Here is a 19,854-nt window from a genome sequence, read left to right as displayed (position 1 = left end):
TTCTTCCCCAGTGATTTGCTTGCTGGCGCCATTGAGAGCAGTGCCGCGGAGGAGAGCTGAGGCAGGACAACATAAGACCTCCCCTGAAAATAAGCCCTCTGGTGTTTTTCTTTCCAAAAAAATAATAAGACAGTGTCTTATTATCGGGGAAACACGGTACATACATATATAGATATATACTTTCCCAAACTTATACTCCTCCTGATCTTTGTTTTTATGTATGTGCATATTTCTTGTTTCCTATTCCTCCTGCCTCCTCTATTCTACTTTTACCAACTACCTTGCCCTTCTATGACTTACCTACCCCATATCCAAGGATTCCTCCCCTATCCTCTCATTCCCATAAATCTAAACACCCTTTTATACCCTCATTTTACCTATTCTCTCACCCTCCCCTCAAAAGATCCCTTCCTTGTCCTGTCCCCACTCCTTATGCCCTTACCATTTTATTTCTTCTGAATTTAGAAGACTTTTAAAATATGCATATAATATATATATATATATATATATATGTCTATATTGTTTTATGACGAAAGTAAGTTACCAGAACTACTAAGCCTCCTCCCCCATCTAATTCCTCTGTATCAATTCTTCCTCTTGTACCTCTTTTGTATAAAATAATTACTCTTTTAAGTTGTTCCTAAATGGTTCTACTTTTTAAATTCACATCATACTCAGGTTTAACCCGATCTTTCTTATGAGCTACCCAATTATACTGGTAAGAATCTTAGACATACATTTTACATATAAAAAGTAAATAGTCTGTCCTTATGGATCCCTTATAATCAGTCTTTGTTATGTGCCTTTTCTTTCTCTTGGTTCTTATGTGTCAAATCTATTAAGTTCAGGATTCTTTTTTAACGAAGTCTTGAAAGTCTGAGAGTTTATAGAATGTCCATTTTTTTTTTCATTCAGGATAATACCTAACTTTACAGGGTATGCTATTTTTGACTGGAACGACAGTTCTTTTGCTCTTCAATATTCTGTGTTCCAAGACCTGCAGTCCTTTAATGTCTATGCTGCTAGGTCTGGTGTAATTCTAATTGTGACCTCATCATATTCAACTTGTTTTAATCTTGATTTTTTTTTAATATTTTCCCCTTCAGATGGGAGTTTCAGAATTTAACTATGATATTCCTATGAGTTTTCCTTATATGATCTCTTTTAAGTGGTGATTGATGGATTTTTTCTATTTCTACTTTTTCCCCTGGTTCTAATGCTTCAGGACAATTTTCTTTGATTATTTCTTATATTATTGTCTCAAGATTCCATTTTTGATGGTAACTTTCAGTTAGTCCAATTATTTTTGTATTTTCTCTTCTTGATCTATTCTCCAAATCTGTTTTTCTTATAATATGTTTCACTTTCTCTTCTATTTTTTCATCATTCATTTTTTTAAATCATTTATTGATCTCTTATAATTTTACTGGCTTCACTTTGCCCAATTCTAATTTTCAAGGTGTCATTTTCTTCCTTAAGATTCTGGATTTCCTTTTCTAATTGGTTGAGTTTCCTTTCATAGTTTTCTTGTTTTTCTTAGATTCTTCTTATTCTTTTTTAAAGTTTTTCTTCCATCTCTTTTATTTGGTTTTTAAAGTCTTTTTAAAGATCTTCTATGAATTCTTTTTGGGTAGGTGCCCATTTTATGTTCCTCTTTGGGGGTTTCTTTACTTCAATATCCTCTTCTGAAGATGAATCCCAGTCATCTCTATTCCCATAATAACTTCCCATGGTTGGATTCTTTCTCCTTTGCCTGTGGAGAAATGCCTGTGCATTTTTTTTGTGGTAATATCTCAATTTTTTGTAATCACCTCTAGCCTTGGGACATGGTGCCTCTTGCCCCAAATCTTCAGTTCTTACCTCTAACCTGGAATCAAAGCCAAACCTCCAACCTCTTGTAAGTGCCCACAGCTGGGGTTTTCTGCCCCCACTGCTTTTGCACTCACCCTGTGAGTGCTGGTTCCTTCTTACTTCTCCACCTCCCCGCCCCCCCCTACCCCCAACCCACAGCCTTTGCAGCACAGCTGGGTCTGCTTTTTTCCTCATCAGCACAAGTTCCCTCCATCTTACCCTGAGTTCAAATGCCCAACTCACTTCACTATCCTGGGTGTAAAAGTTCCAGTGGCTGGGGCAGAGGCAGCCTCTCAAACCAACTAACCCCAGGGCTTGTTATTTGTTGTCAAAATGGAACCTAGCCTGGAGGTATTTACTCTTCACAGGGACCAAACCCCCATCCTGGAATTTTTCTTTTGATCTTCTCAAAGTGTCCCTGGACTGGGTCCCCATTCTTATTTATCTATACCCACACTTTGTGCTAAGGTGCTATTTTAACCCTTTTATGGGGGAAAATCTTGAGAGCTTGGAATTTTCTGACCTACTCCACCATCTTCCCAGAAACCTCTCCTGAGGTAGGATTTTTAACTCTGTTCTTCCTGACTCCTTTTCCATGATTGGAGTAGTTTTTTTTTTATTTGTTTGTTTTTGGGTTTTTACTTCTTAGAGGAATTTGGGGTGTGTGTATTTTTAAAGTACAATTTTAGAACTTTAAATGAGTAAAATGATTGGAAGAAAAAGATTCCTATACTATAAAAATTTAATGTGGACATGTGCTATAATGTACAGTGGGCTGAGAGTAGCTGGAAAAAAACTGTCAGAAAGTGCATAATAAATTGTAATGGAACAAGAATGTATCCTTAATGGTGCTGTCAGAGATAGTAAAAGGATTTTTTTTTATTTCCTGCATATCTACAGTTGCTGCAATCATTCCTTTACACAGAGTGATATTTTTAAAAGTTTCTGACCAGCTATCATAGATAATCATAGCAGTATGTGTGTAATCAGAGTCATCACTAGGGTGGGGATGGAGGTGGAGGAAGGGTGAGAGGGAGGAAAAAACTGAAATTTCCATGATATCTTTATTACAAATTTAAAAAGACTAGCAGGGTATACATAATAGATTTGCAGTTTCATGTACAATCACCTTTTCATTACACTGTGTTTTACAGTTTTTTTATTCCATAAATTAAAAATAAAATAAATAAAAATGAAAAAAAAAGTGTTAGAGTCAGAAGGGACCTTTACCCTCAGTTAGTCCAGTCTCCTCATTTTATTGATGAGAAAATTGGACATTTATTTTCATTACTTCCTCTGCAACGCTTCAGTTAACAGAAAGAGGTTTCTGACATTTCAGAGCTTATTGTTCAACTGAAGATGCTAATTCTTGTTTATTCTACCAATGACTAAAGGACAACATAGTGTCCACCTTTCCATGACCAGAACAAAAGCTGTTATTTGATTTTAATGTAATACCTCTATGTCCCAGATAGATAGCTATGACTAAGCCCATGGGAATGATACATATAAATGTCTTTCCCCAAAATACATGAGTGATATGACTCAAGGGTTACAACAGCTCATCCCCCATGTGTTTGCACAAGTGAGTAATTGCTGCATTTCTGAAGTCCTTTCTAATCTATTCATCATTCCACACATACTTAACTGGTTCCAGGAATCACATAGCTTAATCTGTCATTATTTGCTTATTTATTTAATTTCTCCTTATTAGATTATAAACTCCTTTAGGGCAGGTACCTTGTGTGCATTCATGAATGAATGAATTATAAAAAAATTATCAAGTGCTTACTACCTGCCAGGCACCAAGTTGGTTGCTGCCCTCAAGAAGTTTACATTCTAATAAGGGAAGATGAAACATAAAGGAGAACAGGAGTTGGAAAGTGGGAGAGGAGTGGTCAAGGTTAGAGTGTGTAGAGTGTGGTTTAGGGACAGAAGTGGCATGGTCTCCTGGTCTTGGTCAAGATAAAGGGAAAACTCACCTACTGGGGACAGGATTTTAGGATTGGAGGCCCAATTCTATGGGAAGGAAAAGAGAAGGCTATGGTAGAGACTGTATTTTTTGGTGATGGCTGAGAAGTGGGGGCTGATAGCATGGTTCCTGGTAAGGTTAGGTCATAGAGCCCAGGATTCCAGGGATGTGAGTCTCAATTCTGGTAGGATGAGGAGGAGGACAGAGTAGAGGCAGGGGTTTGAAAGACTTGCTCATCTTTTTGTATCTGAAGTAGAATTTACATATTATATTGTATATATTGTATTGCACACAGTAGGCTATAAGGAACGATTATTGCTATTGCTGCTTCATTGCTATTTTCCAGTTTTGTTAGCAGTTTTTGTTAGTGAGTTCTTATCCCATAAGCTGGAGTCTACTATCAAACAGTAGATTACTATAGTCATTTACTACCATGTTTTATGCACCTAACCTATTCCACTGATCTACCACTCTATTATTTCTTAGCCAGTGTAAAGTAGTTCTGATGATTGCTGCTTTACAATATAGTTTTATATCTGGTACTGCTAAGTCACCTTCCTTCGCATTTTTTTCATTAATTCCCATGACATTCTTTTTTGTTCTTTCAGATGAATTTTGTTATTTTTGCTAGCTCCACAAAATAATTTTTGGTAGTTTGATTGGTATGTTCTGAATAAGTAAATTAATTTAGGTAGAATTGTCATTTTTATTATATTAGCTCAACCTACCCATGAGCAATTGATATTTTACCAGTTGTTTAGATCTGACTTTATTTGTGTGAAAAGTATTTTGTATTTGTGTTCATATGATTCCTGGGCTTGTCTTGGCAGGTAGACTTCCAAGTATTTTATATTGTCTGCTGTTATTTTAAATGGAATCTCTCTATCTTTTGCTGCTTGTATCACTGTTTCATTGCTGCTGCTGCTACCACCTCCACTACTCCTGCTTACATTACTGCTATCTCTACTACTATTCCTACTACTACTTTTTAAGCTGGATCTGTGATTTCATCAATATGTGAAGTTCCAGGTGAAGAATTTCCTCTACCAGTGCAGATATTACCTTCTCTGAAATTTATAGTCTTAAAGAGCTTCCTGGAGCACTAAGAGATTAGGGCACTTGCCCATTGTGTAAGGGACTCAGTCAGAAATGTAGTGGTGGGATTAGGAGCCTTCCCCTCAAGTTATCATTTTATATTTCTCTTCTCTTTTCTACAAAAAGTTTTCCTACATTCATTGCCTCCTTCTTCCCTCCTGACACTCATTTCTCAAACCTCCCTCAGTATGGCTTCTGACCTCATCACTCAACTGAAAATACTCTCTCCAAAATTCCCAGTGATTTGATCTTTTAATGGACAAATCCATTTTCTTTAGAGGCAGGAATACTTTTCTCTGAAATTATGGTACATGCTATCCAACACATAAGTAAAGGAGTGGGCATAGGAAAGGGACTTTTTTGGGGTAGGAGGTCAAGGGAAGGTCTGAGCATCGGATCTTCCCTGGGTTGGGCTTGGTCAGAAGATGGCATAAAAGTTCAAACAGTCTTGGAAGAGGGGAAAAAAGAAAGGGAGGGAGGGAAGGAAAGAGAGATAGAGAGAGACAGAGAGAGAGAGAGAGAGACAGAGAGAGAGACAGAGAGACAGAGAGAGAGACAGAGAGACAGAGAGAGACACAGAGAGAGAGACAGAGAGACAGAGAGAGAGAGAGAGAGAGAGAGAGAGAGAGAGAGAGAGAGAGAGAGAGAGAGAGAGAGAGAGAGAGATAGAGAGAGAGAGAGAGAGAGAGAGAGAGAGAGAGAGAGAGAGAGAGAGAGAGAGAGAGAGAGAGAGAGGGAGAGAGAGAGAGAGAGAGAGAGAGAGAGAGAGAGAGAGAGAGAGAGAGAGAGAGAGAGAGAGAGAGAGAGAGAGAGAGAGACAGAGAGAGAGAGAGAGAGAGACAGAGACAGAGACAGAGAGAGAGAGAGAGAGAGAGAGAGAGAGAGAGAGAGAGAGAGAGAGAATGAAATATTGAATCTTTCCTCTACAATTAATTCTGAAACAATTGCAGAAATAATTTCCCTAAGGAAAGGATCTGACCACATTTCTCATTTGTGGTTCCCTATTCTCTTAAGATAAAGCTGTCTATATTTGCTGCCTTCATTTCCTCTTTTCTCATTCACTCACACCTCAATCCTTTGCAATCTAGCTCCTGATCTCACCACCCATTTGACATTACTCTCCCCAATGTTGTCAATGACTAAAGTTAAACTCATATCAGATAGGGTGCAATTCTTATCTTTCTTGACTTGCCTGCTGCATTTGACAGTCCTTCTAGTCACCAAGTTTCACAACTAGATATCATCCTCAACTCTTTATTCACCTTCATCAGTTGCCAGATGTTGCGGTTTCTACCTCCACAATTCCCTCATTCATTTCCTTCCCTCTACTCACAATAGTTCAGGCCCCTTGTCTGGACCTTTGCAATAAATAGGCTTCTAACTGGATGCCCTTTTCCAAGTCTCTTCACCCTCCATATAGATTCCAAAGCAATTTTCCTAAAGCACATCAGACTATGTCATTCCCTACTCAATAAAATCCAGTCTCCATAATATCTCTAGGATCAAATATAAAATCCTCCAGTAGTATTCAAAGCTCTTTACAATCTGGCCCCCTTTCATCTTTCCACCATTATCAAACATTACTCCCCTTCGTTTAGACTGAGGTCTAGTCAAATTGGCCTTATTATTGTTTCCCATACATGGCATTTTATCTACTTCAATTTCATTGTACTGGCTGTCATTCATGCCTTCAATGTAACCTCCCCCACCCATTTCTGTATTTTAGAATTCTTCTTTTTCTTTGAGGTTCAACTAAAATGTCATTTTCTACATAAAGCCTTTCCTGACCATCACACCCTGCCTTACAAGCTACTAATGATTCTACTCCAAATTATCTTGTATCAGTTTTAAAAATTCAATTGTGTTTGTGCATGTGTGTCAATGTGTGTATCTAGACACACACACTCACACACACACACACATATATATATGTATATGTATGTATGCCATGTCTTCCCAGTAGATTATAATTGTTACACTTTTGTCTTTGTGTATTGTAAGTTCTGGCAGGTAGGTGCTTAATAATTTTAATTGATTGATCTAGCCTAGGGCTTCCTGACTCCTAGGTTAATTCACTATCTACCACATTATTAATGATACACACTTATTTTAAAGTTTTCAAAGTTCTACACAAATATTCTTTGTTTAGTTTGACCTTCATAATATCCTGTAAAGTAGGTTCTATCATTATCCTTATTGCACAGATGGGAAACCTGAGACTTAGAGAAGTTAATCAACTTGTACCATGTTCTGTAGTGAGTAAATGTCAAAAGCAGGGTTTGGACCCATATTTTCCTGATTCCAAGTCTAGCACTGTATTTACTATGCAATGTTCTCTCCCAATAGTCATTGAGTGAAAGAAAACATATTCTAAAGTACCATGAGGGCTTTAGTGAGGTACCACATTACTAGAGTATACCTCTAACCAGAGATGCTCATGTCTGAATATGGATATGACTATATGGCCTTATACCTATAGGTCTGCCATTATTCACCTTGGAGATTACGAGTCTATAATACTTGGATGAAGTCATCTGTCAGTGACATCTTATAATAATCTTGTCTTTGACCTATAATAGCTTTCTGTCATTCTTTCTCATGTCAGCTGAGGCATTAAGTCTTTATGAATAATCACCATTTTTTCAATGGCAAATCATCAATGATTATGGGAAAATAGTCCAAGATTCTTTGATCTCTTTCAATATATCCAACATAGAAGAATGTTCACTATTATGTTACATTTCTCTAGTTGACTTCACATTAAGGAGTATGTTGCTAATACCATGTGGCTCTGAAATAAAGTATTATACTAATGTCCAAATTACAAAAATTACTACTACTATCCTGACTGTGGTGATCCTATGACAGGCAGCATGGTATGATAAAAAGAACATTGGAATTGGAATCAAGAATTACATTTGAAAGCCATTTAAAGAAATTTATTTATTTACTTTTAATTTATAACATTCAGTTCCATAAGCTTTGGAGTTCCACATTTTCTCTCCCTTCCTCCCTCTCTCCCCGCCCCCCCCCCCCCCCCATGGTGTCATGCAATCTGATATAGGTTCTACGAATACCTTCACATTAAACATTAGTCAAGTTGTAAGGAAGGATTATAACCAACAGAATGAACAACAAGGAAGAAGAAACAAAACAAAAAAGAAAGAGAACAAATAGTTTGCTTCAATCTGCATTCAGATTCTAATTCTTCTTTGGATGTGGATATCCCTTTCCATCATGAGTCTTTTGGAGTTGTCTTATAGCCTTGCATTGCTGAGAGGAGCCCAGTCTATCAAAGTTAGTCATCACAGATATGATGTGTCTGTAATTACATACAATGTTCTCCTAGTTCTGCTCCCCTCACTCAGCATCAGTTTATATAAGTCTCTCCAGGTTATTATGAAGTCTGTCTTCTCCTCATTTCTTATAGCACAATAGTATTCCATTACATTCATATACCACAACTTGTTTAGTCATTTCCCAATTGACAGACATTCTTGATTTCCAATTCTTTTCCACCACAAAAAGGGCTGCTATAAATATTTTTGTGCATATGGGTCCTTTTCCCACTTGTATGGTCACTTTTGGATACAGCCCTAGAAGTGACATTTCTGGGTCAAAGGGTATGAACATTTTTTATAGCCCTTTGGGCATAGTTCTAAATTGCTCTGCTAATGCCATCTTTATTAATGAATACCTCTATAGTACTTCACAAGTGACAACCTCTTGGGTCTCAGTTCCCTCTTTCGAAAAATTAATGGATGGGCAGAGTCAAGATGGTGGAGTAGAAACAGGGCTTCTGCTGGGCTCTAGCTCCCACCACCTCCAATCCATATAGAAGGTGACTGTGAACAAACTTTGGAGCTACAGAACCCACAAAATGACACAGAGAAGCTAACCTCCCACTGATGACAGCCTGACAGGGAATAGCCAGTACAGCACAGCACTCTAGGAGCTGACCCCATCCCCCGTGGGAGCCAGAAGTTTTAGCCCCAGGGTGGGCCTGACTAGCTGCCAGCTGGAGGGACTTCAGATCACCAGAAGCTGTGGCAGTTTCCAGAATTATCAACCCATAGATGCTAAGGACACAGTGAGAGGTCAGTGAAGTGTGGACTTTGGGATCCAGTAGTTGGGAATTTGGTCACCCTTTATCCCCTGGAGGGGGAAGCTGCTGAGGTGCCACAGCTCAGCTGCCACCACTTGGCAGCTTCAGCTCTTGGCCTGCAGACTGCAGGTGGACCAAGCGACCAGTCTGAGGGGTAATCGCTCTTGCTTTAACCTGCTTGGAGCTGGATTACAGTCTAGGGTGGTGATCTTGGGGTGTGTGACCAGCTTGCCAGAGAGTGTGGAGGCTTCAGAGAGGGCACCCAACTAATACTTTCAGCAGCTGAGGAAACCCCAGCATTTGGTATGAAGCTCCCTTGTCTGGTAGCAGAATCCTACTGTGGCAAAAATCCCCAAAGTCAAGTAATTGAGTGGCAACATGAGTAAATGAGGGAAGCAAAGCAAACAGAGGAATCCAACATCAGACTCCTATTTGGGGGACAAAAAGGATGAAAGCATGGAACAGGAGGAAGACAGTGAAGTTAGAACTCCTGCACCAAAAGCTAACAAGAAAAATATGAACTGGTTACAGACCATAGAGGAGCTTAAAAAGGATTTTGAAAATCAAATAAGAGAAGCAGAAGAATTTTTGGGAAGAGAAATGAGAACTATGCAAGAAAATTATGAAATGAGAATCAACAACCTGACTGAAGAAAATAACACCTTAAAAAATAGACTAACTCAAATGGCAAAAGAGGCTCAAAAAGCCAATGAGGAGAAGAATGCCTTAAAAAGCCAAATTTGCCAGATGGAAAAAGAATCTCAAAAGCTCACTGAAGAGAATCATTCCTTCAGAATTGGACTGGAGCAAATGGAAGCTAATGACTTTATGAGAAATCAAGATACTATTAAACAGATCCAAACAGATGAAAAAATAGAAGGGAATGTGAAATATCTCACTGGGAAAATCACTGACCTAGAAAATAGATCTAGGAGAGATAGCTTTCAGGTAGTCCAGTGATTTTAAAGTTATGATCAAAAAAAGGACCTAGAAATCATCCTTCAAGAAATTCTCAAGGGAAATTGACCTGATGTTTTAGAACCAGAGGGCAAAATAGAAATTTAAAGAATTAACCAATTACCTCCCAAAAAAGCTCCCCAAAAGAAAATTCCTAGGAATATTATAGCCAGATTCCAGAATTCCCAAATCAAGGAGAAAATGTTACAAGCAGCCAAGAAGAAACAATTTGAATATTGTGGAAACACGATCATAACACAGGATCTGGCAGCTTCTACACTGAGGGATTGAAGGGCTTGGAATATTATATCCTGGAGGTAAAAGGACCTGGGATTAAAACCAAGAATCTCCTACCAAACAAAACCGAGTATCATGTTTCAGAGGAAAATATGGTCATTCAGTGGAAATGAGGATTTTCAAGCATTCTTGATGAAAAAAAAAAACAGAATTGAATAGAAAATTTGACATTGAGATACAAGAAGTAAGAGAAGCATGAGAAGGTAAACAGGGAAAAGAAATCATAAGGAACTTATGAAAGTATTTACATTCCTACATGGAAAAATGATAATTGTAACTTATGAAACTTTTCTTGGCATGAGAATAATTGAAGGGAATAGAAATGTGTGTGTGTGTATGTGTGTATATATATATATATATACATACACATACATATATATGTCTATATAGGAGGGTATACAGGCATATGAATACATATGTGAATGTGTGTATATATGTGCACAGGTATACATAGATAGAGGGCACAGGACAAGTTTAATGGGAAGGGATGATACATAAAAGGTGAAATTAAGAGGTGAGAGAGGAATATAATGAGAGGAGATGGGGAGAGACAGGTTTGGGTAAACTGTCTCACACAGAAGAAGTAAGGGGAAATGGTTACAATGGAGGGGAAGAACAGGAAGTCAAAAGGGAATGGGTCAACCTTATTCTCATTGAATTTGGCTTAGCTAGGGAATGATATACACAGTAAATATGGTATCTCACGCTACAGGAGAGTAGGGGGAAGGGGATGAGAGGGGGGATGATGGAAGGGAGGGCAGGCTAGGAGAGAGGGAAGTTGGAAGCACCCACTTTTGAAAAGGGACAGGATCAAGGTAGAGAATAGAACAAGTGGGAGGTGGGATCGGTGGGAAGGAAATATCATCAGTCTTTTACAATATATCCACTATGGAAATATTTTGCATAGCTACACATGTACAACCTATATTGAATTGCTTATCTTCCCAGTAAGGAGGGGTGACAAGGGAGAAAGGGAATGAATCTGGAATTCAAAATTTTAAAATCAAATGTTTAATATATATACATACATACATACATACATACACACACACACACATATATATATATACATATACTGTTATCAATATGATTTTACATGTAAATGGGAAATAAGATATACAGGTACTGGGGCATAGAGATCCACTGTGCCCCACTGGAAAGTTGGAGGGGTTATGGGAGAAGATATGGGAGAGAGCAGATTGGAGGAGTGGATATCCAGTGGGATCGCTATTTTGGAGTGGTGGGTAGGGGAAAAACAGGGAGAAAATTTGTAACTCAAAATCTTGCGGAAATGGATGATGTAAACTAAAAGTTAATAAAGCTTTTGATAAAAAAAATAAAAAGCAAAAAAAGAGAATGGATTAGACTAGTTACTCTAAAGTCACTTCTGACTCTAAAATCTATGATCTAATTATAGACCAATGCAGTTATTAAGCACCTACTACGTGCCAGGCTGCACGCTAAGTACTTGGGATAAAAAGAAAGCCCTTGCTGTCATGGAACTCAAAGCCTAATGGAACAAAATGAAATAATAATTACCAGTGATGGTTTTACAAGTTGAGTTGTTGACGGAAATATATATTCCATTATGGATTAAAAAGTGGACATTATATTGTACTAACTCTTTGTCCAAGAATAATAAAAACTGATTTTTTATATGGCCATTTGTAATTCTTGCAGAATTGCCAAGCAGTCACCACAACAAGAAGGCCAAAACAAGTCAGAAGCTACCTCAGCCAGTAAATACTTAATCTCCTTGCCACGTGGAGAAAATTGTAGCCAAGGGCAACAATGATTTACACTAAAAACTCTTTAACAAAGCCTTGCAGAGGATCGTAGGAGATGATGAGCAATATCATCTCATTAAAGTGTAAGAAGTGGTGGAAAGAAAAAAGGATTTGCAAAAAGTTTGGCCTGAGACCCAGTTAAGCCACATCATCTCAAGAATATTTAAAGATGAAATTGGAAGGACAAGAAACAGGAAAAAAGACAAGAAAAGAAAAGAAAGAGAAACATCTGTCAGAATTTGTGTAAAAAGCTTTCTTATATCAGCGATACATTCAGACTATAACATAGTCCCTGAAGTACTAAAAGAAGTGACCCTAGAGAAGAAATATACAGGACTAATAATTAGACCAGATCAAGTATACACAGAGAAAATGAGTAGAGAAGTCAATAACATTTTGAAAGCTTTGAAAAATCAGTTTTCTGGATGTCTAATAGAGGATAATTTACCAAATAATTTGGAAAAAAATTTGGACGGTATTACTATCCAATGAAAGGCAATGAAGAACCCATCAGTAGCTATTGATCCATTTGCAATTGTGCTCATCTTCATAAAATCTTTAGAAGAATTACATGTATATTGAATTTTTTCAAATGAAAATATCAGAAGTAAATGGGCAGGTAGTTTGTACAGTAAATAGACTGCTGGTCCTAGAGTCAGAAAGACTCAACTTTCTGAGTTCAATTCTGGGCTCAGAAACATAAATTATGTCACCCTGAGCAAGTCACTTCATTCTGTTTGCCTCAGTTTCCTCATTTGTAAAATGAATTGGAGAAGAAAATGACAGATCACTCTAATACCTTTGCGAAAAACAAAAAACAAACAAACAAACCCAAAAGCATAAACAAACAGGGTCACAAAGAGTTAGATATGACTGAAAAATGCCCAAACAAGAAGAAGAAATAAACAGGCAGGTAGGGGAGACTAGGTGGCACAGTGAATAGAGCACCAGCCTTAGAGTCAGGAGAACCTGAATTCAAATCTGGCCTCAGACACTTAACACTTACTAGCCCTGTGACCTTGAGCAACTCACTTAACCCCAGTTGTCCTGCCCTCCCCCTCAAAAAAAAAAAGAGCGATATAGGGATGGCTAGGTGGTGCAGTGAATAGAACACTGGCCCTGGAGTCAGGAGGACCTGAGTTTAAATCCGGCCTTAGACACTTAACACAAAAAGCTAGCCGTGGGACCTAGGGCAAGTCACTTAACCCCAATTGCCCACCAAAAAAAAAGGCAAAAATAAACAAGAAGGTTATCCTGACTTATTTCTACTGCATATCACATCTTCCTGTCACACAATTGTCTGAAAGGCACAGAGAAAACAAAATACTACTGTAGATTTTGTTTGTTGACTATAGAAAGATCATTTGATTGAGAAAGGTAAAATGGAACTTTAATGGTTCACATTCAAAAAAAGAGTTATTAATACAAGTGTTAAATCATACAGGATTTCTTGATAGTTTTACTTAATACTCCATTATCAATATATGTTATCAACCATAAAACATAGAGATGTATTCTGTCCACAGGTGTTTGCCATTGTCAAAGAGTATGTCTTACACAGAGTTCAAATAGAAGAGGTCCTCCTTCTAGGTTCTAAGGTCTTATGAATTAAAAAAAAAAAAACCAAACCTCTTTTGGAAATGATATTATGTTGATTATGCCAAGCCTTAGAATATGACATCACCTTCAAAATAAGAATCACTAACCCAAGTAAATGAAGGTAGCATGGTATTATGGAAAGAATTGAATTTAGACTCATAGATACTTGGTTTACATCCTAAACTCTATGATTTACTGGATTTGTAAGTCATTTAGCCTATTTGAACCCTGATTTTCTCATTTGTTGGATAAAAATAATAAGAAACTTAAGAATCCTCCTATAAGGTTATTGTGAGTAACAAATGAGGAAATGTAATCCTAAAAAGTATTATATTACCATCTTCAATTATCATTATGGCCCAAACTATGCTATTCATATATGGATGATATGTTGAACCGGCCCATCAGCTCATAAGTTGGATAGGTATGTAAGATGGGTGATGAGTTGGGTCCAGAATTGAATATGAGAAGCCAAGGTTAAATTCTGGGTTACATATAAGAAATGGAATAGCACTTTAGGTGATCTCAGTTTCCTGCTTTTAAATAGCAATATTCTTTCAGTGATGTCATGTGGCTATGAATCATGGAACTCTACAATTTCTGAAAATATCAAAATTTTGACTCACGCAAAACACATTGGAGATAGTCATAGTAGTCCTAAGTTGCCTGTAACCAATGACCAATTATGACTTGTGTGCAAGAAGTGGCAAAAAATATCAACCAGGAGATGCATGATATGAAAAGGAGGTGAGATGTTCATATGATGAGAGTGAAGAATAACCAATGAATAGCTCACGTTCTCCAATGGTACTCAGGTAATATTAAAAATTCTGAAGGAAGTCTTCCAGGACATTGAGTATACCAACCACCAACCCACAGAGAGAATTTATGGGATGCATAGACCAGAGAAATAGTACCAAATAGGAAATCATGGGTGAATTTCAGCTTGAACAATTCATGGAAGTACCCAGATCATGAATCCCTTCTAGTGTTGAGTTGATTATAGTTATGAAGCTTATGTGTATTATTTGATTTACTTTTCATGACAAGCTTATAGACATTAGCATCTTTATTTTGCAGATAGGAAAACTGAAATTTAAGAAAAGAGACAAAGGGAAACTCTATGACCTCGTGTCAATATAGCAATCAGATCAATGGAACACCACCAAGCAGTAGCCAGTAGCAATATCAAACAGAGAATATGTACCACATGTATATGTTCCTGGCACAGACTGCATGAGTATAAGACTGCACTCCCTGTCAGTAGGTCCAGAAGAAGCAACACATGGTATCACCAGAACATATTGGTGGCCCTGTAGCACTAAAGGTGTGATCTACTCTTTTATGCCTATACCCTTACCACATTCCCTATGTATGTGCCCCTTCCACATGTGTGGTGTGCCCTTCTTTCATTGGTGAAGTGTTTATGTGTGGGAGGATATGCCTCTAGTTTATGAGGGTATTTTCCTATTGCTCCTTGCCTTCCCATACAATTAATTTCATTAAGTGCTTTTTATTTTGAATTAATGGTGTCCTCTGGCTGACTAATAAAAGTAAACACACTGGTGGGGCTTTAAGCTCTGATTTTGAGTACACCTGTATCAGTGTACCTTGAACCTGGGGAAGTAGGGTAAGTTAGGGGAAATCTATGTTCAAATTAGAGAGGAAGTCCCTGAGGTGTTGGGGCAGAATACTTCAAAATATTACAAAACACACACACACATACACACACACACACACACACACACCTTAATCATTCAGTCAGGTTCAGACAGAGAAACAGAATGTCAGCTACCTACTTATGGAAGAATCAATTTTTCTCCAAGGTTGCTAGGGTACCATCCTAGCTCAGGGACATAGCTTGCTATCATCCCTTAAAGGATTCAACATCCCTTTGATTTCTCAATTATATAGGATCCTTTTGTGATTCTTCCTAAACAGAGAGGAGGAGGGAGAGAAAGAAAGCATGTTATTTAAATTTCTATAGATATTTTAAAATATCCTTTGTACAAAATTGGATGAATCTTTTTAAAGTGCTGGTGAACACTTAGGCAGGCTACAGGACACAGCATAATTAAAAGCCCTCTGTGATGTATTAGTTCTCATTCTATAGATGGGAAGTCTGAAGTAGAAAATTGCATTTTTTTAAATGTGGACATATGCTTGGCAAAGGAAATAAGCAAGAGGAATAGAAATGAGGCATCAGAGAAAGGGGATTAGGAACAAAAACACAGAAAAGATAGAACAATTCTAGGCCATCGTCTCTCATTGCTTACACAAAGACTATTAATACAAATGCTGGAGGGAAACCAGTATAACAGCATGGGCATGCACACTGAATAGATGAAGAAAGGACAATAAAGCTCGTATACATAGCCAGATGAGAGCATATGAGAAGATGAGAGGTCTGGAGGAAAGCCGAGAGTGATGTGGTAATACTCAGAACGACAAATAGCAGAAAAGGTTGGGGTGGGGGGTGAAGGGGAAGATATGGGGAGACGAATGAAATTTCAGTGGCCTGAGGGATAGAAATGATCACTTTGCAATCATATTTTCTACTCCTTCCTTCCTTCCACAGTAGAGACCAGCCAAGTTGGGCAACTTGCTGACCCCTAAATAGGTCCTTTTGTTTTCCACCTTTGTTCACGTCATTAGTATTCTGCTTTCAATCCCTTTTACCCTTATGTCAAATCACAAAATTCCTATCCATCCTTCAACGCCCAATGCAAATACTGCCTCCTTCATGATTCCTTTATTGGTCTTCTAGCCATTAGTGATTGCTGACTTTTCTGCACTCATCACACTTCATATGTACAGTCCAATGGCACTTTTGTATTCCACCCTTATCATTTCATTCTTTGAACTCAGGTCTTCCTCATTCCAGGCTTGGTACACTATCCCCTGTGCCATCTGGCTGCCACATTAGTAAATATGGGAGGTAGAATTTGAATCCAAGTCAACCCAACTGAGTGCAACAGTTCTCTATCATGACTTGTTCATATTCACATAGATGGTGACATTTATTATGGCTTGTACCTGCAAGCATTGAGCTAGCCCCATCAGGGAAGCTGATTATGAAGCCACAGATGTGTAAGAGCACCACCTATCTATTACTGCTAAGTAACTATCATCTGGTAAAATTTAACAACTTGCTTTCGGGAAGGGGAGGGAAATATATGCATATCACACTTTTAAGTTTAATTTGCATACTTAAATTTTCTTCACTTTTTAAAAGTCTAGAAATCGGCCAAACAATAAAGAAAACCTTGATTTGTAGCATTTGCCAATTTCCAAGGTATAAATGCTAACACTGAAAATTTAACAATCAGCTCTTGTAAGCCAGCTCAAGCTGGCTCTAGCACATCCCCTCCAGTGCGTCATTGTGGTTAGAAAGTGACTTTGGGTTCTTCAAGGCTAGGCCAGAAGATTATAAGCTCTTTCAAGTTCTACCTAGGTGAAAAGACTTCAGATAAGACTCAAGTGATGGACTTGTGTATTTCTTGTCACTAGACTGTCTGTAGAGTGATGACATTTTTGGCCACAGCAACTCCCAAAGATAAAGTTCAAGAATTTTGGCCAGGTGTTTCCATGCTAGAGATAATGAGAGCTTACCTTTACCTGGGGCTTGTAGGCTTACAAAGTCCTTCATGATAACTCTATGAAATAAGTATTATTATACTCATTCTGCAAAGGAGGAAAATTAGGTTCCCAGTAGGCAAATGACTTGCTCAGGGTCACACAGCTAGTAAGGATGAAAAGCAGAATTCAAATCTAGATCTTCCTGATCCCAAGACTAGCACATGATTCACTGTACCAGTTTACATTAATGATATATCCTTTAAGTGTTAGTAATATGTAGTAATATTTACTGTGGAAGAGAGACAAGTGGTGAGGACTTCGGTTCAAATCCTGCCTTTGATAACTATGATTTGTATTAACTTCCCTCATGTTTAAAAGTTGGACCAAATGACCTCTGAATTCCCTTCTAGCTATGGACCTATAGGCCTCTGATCTTAGTTAAGTGATACAGTGAGAAACATACTGAAGTCAGAGTATCTGGATTCAGGTATCATTCTAATGCTTAAGTGTGTGACCTTGGGCCAATCACTTAACCCTTCTAGACCTCAGTTTCCTCCTCTTTGAAGTGAGAGGGGAGGGGAAGCAGATGATTTCTACCATCCTTTCTCTCTAAATCCTATTTAATGGTCTCTGGGTTGGGTTAAATGTCTACACAGTTACACATTTAGTATTAAACTACTAATACTATTTCTTACTACAACCCACCTCCTGCACCAGCATTTCCCCCCTGCTTCTGCGTACTTTCCTTACAGATTTGGAAGGAGAAAGGAGTTGGGGATCAGCAGGAATAGGGGGAAGGGGCTAATTACCCAGGCAAGCAGCTGCCATGTAGTGGTGTGTGGATGTGGGGGAGGGAACATGGTGGGGAGAGCAAAGAGTTCCTCTTAGGTGAAGTCACTGAAGACTAGCACTGTACCTCCTGACTGCCATCAGGATCTATGGTTGCAGGAGACGATATTTTCTTCTTGGCTTTTCACTCTGCACTAGCAACCCTCTGTCCACAACCAGCTTCAACAATAAATCTATTTCAGACCAAGCATCACCTGATTCTTTCCTGACCATGAGAAGTCAGGTTGCAAAAACCAAAAAAGGAGGAAAGAACAGGAAGCAAGCAGAACAGGCCTCATATTTCTAAACCTGTTGATGTTTGCGTTGCCAGAAATCCAAAGAGCATTATGGGAAATGTGCAAGATTTGTGATTTCAAGTTCACTTGGCAATAATGGTTTCCTGAGAAACTTTTCCAAAATTTCTTAATCTCATATTGCTATTGTAAAACTGGAATGTGTTAGTAATTTAATGGTTCAACTCAATTAAATTCAGCATGATATGATATGTCTGATGTGTACAAGGCAACAAGTGACATTCTAGGGAAACAGACAAATTGGCTTTATGTTTGGCTATTTAGGTTCAGTTAATAAAGTCCTTGTCTAGGAAAGAATCTCCTAAGAATCCAATTGTATCAAAAAAGAGGTTGTATTAAGAACTTAAGTCTACAAATATTTGGGAAATGTTGCCTCAATCAACCAATAAGCATTTTCAAATTAATTGCTATGATCTAAGTACTGTTAGGCATCAGGGATATAATGATCAAAGGGAGGCAGTTCCAGCCCTCAGGTGTCCCATATATCCCTAGAGGGTACATGTTGACCAATAAGTAAATATAAGATATATACAAACCAAATATACAGTAAATGGGGAGAAACAAATTATTGTGAATGTCAGAAAGACTTCCTGAAGAAGGTGATGTTTGAGCTGAGCCTGTAAGAGATCTAAGTCTTTTAAGAAGCAGAGAGGAGGGAGAATGTTCTAGGCATGGGGGATAGCCCATGCAAAGGATCCAAGATGGAAGATAGACTGTCATATAAAGGGAACAGCAATAATGGTATCTTGGCCACAACATAAAGCATGTGAGGGGGAATCATGTATAGGCATCCTGGAAAGAAAGGCTGGAGTCAAGTAGAACTTTATACTTTTAACCTAATGAAAACAGGGATCCAGTAAAACTTCTTGAACACGGGCAGAGGAGTGATATTGTCAGACCTTAAAAAATTTTTCTTTGGACAATCCTTCCCATAAGCATTCAAGGTCCATGTAGAGCAAAAACAATAACAGATTACCTCCTACAAATATTCAGAATGACAGTATCTGTCACTAAGAATGATTCACAGAAGCAATGAGGGAGTCCTAAGTGGCACTTAAGTGTCAATTATGTCAACTTAAGTGTCACTTATGGATCAATCTAAAGACTTGATTTCATTTATTCATCTTCTGGGCTGGATGGACATTGTAAATGTGCCCAAGAAGTAGGTGGCTTCTGTGTAACAGGGTTATACAAATAGATAGGGAGATGCCCCATCCCATTTAGAAGAGACTAGATTTCCACCATTTGCAGTAATAGGAGCATGATCATGCCTGAGAGTTCACTCCTTTGCTCTTCTAGCATCAAGTGGGGCATTGAAATGGAATTATATCTGTTGCATGTCAGATATTTGAAGTCTAGGGGTATACTTCTTTTCATGTTCAGGATAAAAAAAACCATATTCCCTAGTCATTCTAAATTAACTTATCTTGTGCTTTGCCTCTGCCAGGTCAAGTATTTAAGGTAGGGAGG

This window comes from Petaurus breviceps, unplaced genomic scaffold, assembly GCF_028583685.1.
Source record: "Petaurus breviceps papuanus isolate PSGF00001 unplaced genomic scaffold, PetGlider_PUasm1.0 174, whole genome shotgun sequence".
In the NCBI taxonomy this organism is placed as follows: domain Eukaryota; kingdom Metazoa; phylum Chordata; class Mammalia; order Diprotodontia; family Petauridae; genus Petaurus; species Petaurus breviceps.
The sequence above is the reverse complement of the archived record's forward strand: the minus strand, read 5'-3'. Positions refer to the sequence as shown.